This window comes from Musca autumnalis, unplaced genomic scaffold (assembly GCF_047663935.1).
Source record: "Musca autumnalis isolate F117 unplaced genomic scaffold, ASM4766393v1 scaffold_3, whole genome shotgun sequence".
Taxonomy (NCBI): domain Eukaryota; kingdom Metazoa; phylum Arthropoda; class Insecta; order Diptera; family Muscidae; genus Musca; species Musca autumnalis.
In genome coordinates, this window is record NW_027411866.1 from 210511462 (window position 1) to 210518146 (window position 6685).

At 37.1% G+C, this 6685-nt stretch overlaps 1 non-coding gene across 1 annotated transcript; it reads right to left on the reverse strand.

Moving 5' to 3' along the window:
- Positions 1 to 2688: 2688 nt before the first annotated feature.
- Positions 2689 to 2760, reverse strand: TRNAM-CAU (transfer RNA methionine (anticodon CAU)). The gene has a single exon. It is a non-coding gene; the product is annotated as a tRNA-Met (tRNA).
- Positions 2761 to 6685: the final 3925 nt, after the last annotated feature.

Consider the following 6685-nt stretch of genomic DNA (forward strand, 5'->3'; position numbering starts at 1 on the left):
AAATATTTTGCAAGACCTGGCGAAGACTAAATACCAAATATCAGCTACATTGGTTGTTTAATGTGGCTAAAACCTTGAAAATACCGAAAATCGGGCGATACCGTTCTATTGGAGCTATATCAAAACGTGGACCTATGTGCATAATTTTTATCAGAAAAGTTTTTTGGTCCATTGGGAACCTTCAATGCAAAATTTCGGCGTGAAACATATGTAAAATCTTCAAAATGCCCAAAATCGGGAGGTACCGTTATGTGGGGTCTATATCAAAACGTGGACCTATGTCCATAATTTTTATCGGAAAGGTTTTTTGTAAAGTGAAAACCCCGCATCTCAAAATTCAACCAATTTGGTTGATATGTTTAGCTAAAATATTCAAAATACCGAAACATTAAGAAGTACCGACCTTCCCAATTTTTCGCTCTCGACATTGTCAGTAAGCTATAAGTATTTATACCAATGGGCCGATTCCGTACAGCGAGGCGAGTCATGTCGCGTCGTCTATCGTCTCTGTGACAAAATTTAAAAAATGCACTACGTACCGCGATAGAAAATAATCGTCGATAACAAGTTATTTTTATTTTTTTATACCCTCCACCATAGGATGGGGGTATATTAAGTTTGTCACTACGTTTGTAACTACTCGAAATAATCACTGTAGACCCCACAAAGTATATATATTCTTGATCAGCGTGCAATTCTACATCGATATAGCCATGTCCGTCCGTCTGTCCGTCTGTCCGTCTGTGGAAATCACTCTAGCGTCCGAACGGATTGACGTAGGTTGATGAAACTTTGGGAAAATATATTATATGTACGTAGGACTTTTGGTATTGAAAGCGGGCTATGTAGGTCCACGCTTTCGTATAGCCCCCATACAAAATGACGCGTGACGCGTCGTCGTTTTAAGGAATTTTTAAGATATTTGTCCCATTTGACCTCGGAATTGGTTGTAGTTTGGTACTTTTTGTCTTCAGAGGCCAGAAAACATTCCTACCAAAGTTGGGTTATATAGGTCCACGTTTTGGTATAGCCCCCATATAAGGCCCCATATAAAGTACGCGTCATTTTAATATATTTTGCATGTATTAGGCCCATTTGACCACAGAATTGGTTGTAATTTGGTATTTTGTGTCTCCAGAGGCCAAAAAACATTCCTACCAAAGTTGGGTTATATAGGTCCACGTTTTGGTATAGCCCCCATATAAGGCACCATATAAAGTACGCGTCATTTTAATATATTTTGAACGTATTAGACCCATTTGACCACGGAATTGGTTGTAATTTGGTACTTTTTGTCTTCAGAGGCCAGAAAACATTCCTACCAAAGTTGGGTTATATAGGTCCACATTTTGGTATAGCCCCCACATAAGGCCCCTTATAAAGTACGCGTCATTTTAATATATTTTGAATGTATCAGACCCATTTGACCAAAGAATCGGTTGTAACTTTGTATTTGTGTTTCCAGAGGCTAAGAAAAATTTCTACCATAAAATGTTTATATAGGTCCACGTGTTGATATAGCCCCCATAATACGATATCTCCCGATTTTTGATATTATGAAGGTTTTATCCTCATTATCACACCGAGATGACTGAAATTTGGTATTTAGTCTTCTTTAGGCTTATAAAACTTTCCCCCAGAAATTGGTAGGTATAGGTGCACACCATCATATAGCCCCCATAGAACAGTACCTTCCGAATTTCGGTTTTTTGAAGGTTGTGGTCACATTAATCCACCGAAATAGCTGAAATTTGTGGTGGAGGGTATAAAAGGTTCGGCCCGGCCGAACTTAACGCTTTTTTTACTTGATTTTATTTTATTTTTATTCGTTAGTAAAAATGAACGGCGACAGCTAATTTGTTGTCGCCGGAAAATGAACATTACGGCGACAAAATTTGACGGCGTCAGGCGAATATTGCCATACGTAATGGAAAAATTGCAACTGGCAACGCGACACGACTCGCCTCGCTATACGGAATCGGCCCACAAAATTCATCTGCCAACGCCAACTCCTTTTATATTTGGCCACCGTTTATTTGAAATCGCGACATAGTGCAGCGTTTTTTGGTGGTTATGCGACATTAACTCGGGATCTATGGACTTGCCCACGAAAAAAATTACAATGACGTACGGGGGCCGCACGAACATCCTGTTACAAAAAATTTCATAAAGATTCGTGAGGTGTCACTAAACTGCACTTATTTCAAATTTTGTGTCGGAGGTACCTGAAGGTGTGGACCGATATAACCCATATTCGAACCTGATGTGTGCCTAGAGGTACTATTACCATATGCAATTTTTGGGGTCTAAAACCATTATTTCGAAGTGTAAATACCCTCTTTAGCCTAAAGGCTGAGGGTATACAAAATAGTAAAAATTAGTAGATTCTTGCAGTACTGGAACAAACCATTCATTAATTTGTGATTTTTTTCTACACATATTTTTACATATTTTTTTTATTTATTTTACATATTTTTCCTCTTTTATTACGGCAACGATTTTGTCGAATGTCTAGAAAATTAGTCTGGTTTAGATGAGATCATAAATTACGGTGGAACAAATCAAAACCGAATTACCATATTTTAGCCCCCATATATTTATTAGAAATTGATTGCATCTTTTAGTGTTAAAAAAAAAAAACAATCAAAAAATAATAAAAAAAAATTTCCCAAGTTTTCTAACTTGAGTTAGCAGAGCAAGGTTTCGATCCTCGGACCTCTGGGTTATGGGCCCAGCACGCTTCCACTGCGCCACTCTGCTTCTTATTTTTGTGTGTGCAAAAAATCAAACATCAACAAGGCGAGTATATTCTACAACAACAATAACAAAAAAGCAACCACCAAAACGCACTCAACGAGGGTGGGTTAGTTTGGTAGGTGTTGGTTGGTTATTCATGAGATTTATTTTTAGTTGTTTTATTTATTTTATTAACAAGTTTCGATGTCAACAACAAAATTAATTAAATTTTTCGTTAAATTTATTCATTCGAAGTCTCGTTGGGTGGGGAGGGGTCTTTTTCTGAATGAAATCTCCCCGTGATTTTTGTATGCCGTTTCAACTTAAAAGAGAAAGTGAGAAGACTCACGGGGAGTTTTCATTCAGAATAATCCCCACTATACCTTATAGGACGTTTACATTTACGAAATCGAGTGGATTTCAACTGTCAATTTATTTGGATATTAGGGTTATGACTTTTTTACAACCTCATATCCCTGTATCATAGCGTGATGAGTTTCTACATAAGATTACATAAAATCTTAATTATAAAGCGATTCGATAAAAAAGCTTCAGTACAAAAAGCTATTTTAGTTTTTATTTTTCACAACTTTGACCATTTTTTGATGTCACTATAAGCAGATATTTAACTGAAAACAAGATACACGACATAACCGAAATAAGATAACCGTTTCTCACTATTTTATCGTCGTATTATTACATACATACATACACATATATCATTTTATATTTTATATAACATTATTTCATATATCATACAAATTAAAAGTGGTTTGTGCGGGACCTTTTTCATTATTTATTTGAAATTAAAGGTTATTTTAGTCATTAATAGGTCATTCATTCGTGCAACAGGAAATGATTTTTTGAGATTTTTTTCATTTCATAGTATTTAAAAAAATCAAAGTGGTTTGTGCGGAACTCCACAATATGGAGGGTATAATTAAATTTGTCATTCCGTTTGTAACACATCGAAATATTCGTCGGAGACCCTATAAAGTATATATATTTTTGATCAGCATATGTCGATTTAACCATGTACGTCTGTCAGTCAGTCTGTCCGTCCGTCGGTCTGTTGAAATCAAGATACAGCTAGCAATTTTAAAGATAGAGAGTCAATATTTGGTACAGAAGTTTGGATGGTTGGTATTGAAAATGGGATATTTCGGTCCACGTTTTGATATCGCCCCCATAGAACGGTTCCTCCCGACCTTCGGAATTTTTAAGGTTTTAGCTTCCTTATCACACCGAATTGGCTGAAATTTGGTATTTAGTCTACGTTGGTGGTATAAAATTTTCTCCCAGAACTTTGTCGGTATCGGTCCATGCCTTCATATAGCCCCCATAGAACGGTACCTCCCGATTTTCGGCATTTTGAACGTTGTGGCATCAATATTCCACCGAAATGGCTGAAATTTGGTATTTAGACTTCGTTGGGGGTACTCAAACTTCCCCTTTAAATTTGTCGGTATCGGTCCATGCCTTCATATAGGCCCCATAGAACGGTACCTCCCGATTTTCGGTATTTTGAACGTTGTGGCTTCAATAATACACCTAAATGGCTGAAGTTTGATATAAAACTTTTCGCCAGAAGTTTGTCTGTACAGGTCCACGCTTTCATATTGTCCCATTTTCGATATAGCCCGAACGGTACCTCCCGATTTTCGTAATATTCAAGATTGTGACGTCAATATCCCACCGAAATAGCTGAAATTCGTTATTTAGTCTTCCAAGAGTTATAAAATATTCCAGAATAGGTCCACGTATTCCTATATCCCCATAGAAGCGTACTTCTTGATTTTCGGCATTTTTTTAGTTTTAGCCACATTTTTATACCCTCAGCATTTATGCTAACGAGGGTATATACATTTTCATATGGGCAAAATATGCCTCATCGAAATAATGGTTTGAGACCCCAAGTTTGTTTGGACGAAATTTGTTTCAGACAATTTTGAGTCGATTGAGCAATGTCCGTCCACCTGTCTGTCTGGCTGGTTGGACCGCACGATAACTCTCGAACGAATGAACCGATTCGGTTCAATATTCGTAATATTTTGCAAAAACTTAGTTTAAGTTCGAAGATGGGCTATATTGGTCCACTCCTTCCGGTATCTCTCACACAAAAGTTCGGAAAATTTGTGCGCATGATAACTCTTGAAGGGAATAACCGATTTGGTCAATACTTTGCCCATCGTGAAATGTGTACCAGACTTAAATAAGGTTTCAATATGTCCTCAATCGGTCCACTCCTTCGGGTACCTCCCACACAAAATTTGGGAAAAGTTCAGTTTAGGGCCATCTCTCGAATCGCTTTGATTTTTGTTTTAGCAACTTGTATTCACTGCCCCCCATACGACGGTACAAGTTTTATTAGGGGCAAGTCCATACTTCCTGAGAAAATAGCATGAAAGTTGCAAAAACCCCTATGACACCGTGTGAGGTGGTTGCAGCGCAAGACAATTCTAGAACGGATTTGCCGATTCGGTCCAACATTTGGCCTTAGTAATATTTTGTCCAAACATAGTTTAAGTTCGAAGAAAGCCATATCGGTCCACTCCTACAGGTAACTCCCACACAAAAGTTAAAAAATGTTCGTGACCGAATTGGTCCATACTTTACACATCCTAATACATCTACCAGATATACATAGATCACGTTGAAATATGGACTATGTTTGTCCACTCCATCCAGTACCTCCCACACAAAATTTCGGATAAGTTCACTTTAGGACCTGATATCGAATCACTTTGATTTTTGTTGAAGCAACTTGCATTCGCTGCCTCAATTACGATGGTAAAACTTTTTTTCAGGTGTAAGTCCATACTTCTTGAGCAAACAGCCCGAAGGGTGTAAAAACCCCATAGGCACCATATGTAGTGGCTGGAGATCCACTTCCATAATGGTCAATGTCGATCCATTCCTTTTATTATCTCCTCCACAAAACTTTTGATCTTTAATCCTAATCAACATTTTTGTCGGTTCAAACTACCAAAATTTTTAAAACCCCCTAAATACATACGTTTTTTGGGGAAATAATTGTTTCAATATATACTGGCTGAGGGTATATCTCTGTCGGCAAAGCCGACTGATACTATTTTACTTGTCTTACCGAAATATAGGAAATTTGGTATTTAGTCTTCATTGAGTCTAAAAACTTTCCGTCAGAAATTTGTCGGTATAGATCGACGTTTTGAAATAGCCCACATAGAACGGTGCCTCACATTGTTTTACCGAAACTGCTTAAATTTAGTATTAAGTCTTCTTCATACACGAATGGAAACTAATTATTCCATTTTACTTCAATACAACTTGTGATGGAGGGTATAACAAGTTCGGTCCGACCGAACTTAACGCCGTTCTTACTTGTTTTATAATAAAATGGAATTAATGTTTTTTTAGGCATTAGTAGGCAAAAGTACATTCATTCTCACTACAGAAAATCATTTTTGAGAAAAAATGTCAAAAAATCATAACCCTATTGCATATACGTCATATGAAAACTCTTCTGAAATCCATTGGATTTCATTTGACGTTTAATCAATCGAGTGGATTTTGTAATTATGAACGTACTGTTATAGCACGGTTACATTAGGATTTTTTGCCGGGTTAACCCACTTCGAGAGGATTTATTTGATGTTTGCGCTATGGAATAGAGTTGTGCTTTCTAGTTCGTTTAGCTGATCGACCTTTTTAGTTCAGGTCTTTTGATTGAACTAGTTCGTTCTTTAAGTTCAGTAGTTCAGTTTGTCGTTCAGCAAGCACTTTGCAATAAAACTCTCTAAAATGTTGCACATTACAATATAGTTGACCGAAGATCCATAAACTGTTGATAATGAATTGGGAGAGTGTTTTTCTCGTTGGTAGAGTATACCCAGAGCAGTGTGACACAAGTTCTATTAATTTTTTTGAATTCTGGCTCATCAACTATGTGTAGCGCATAATGACCTTTTGC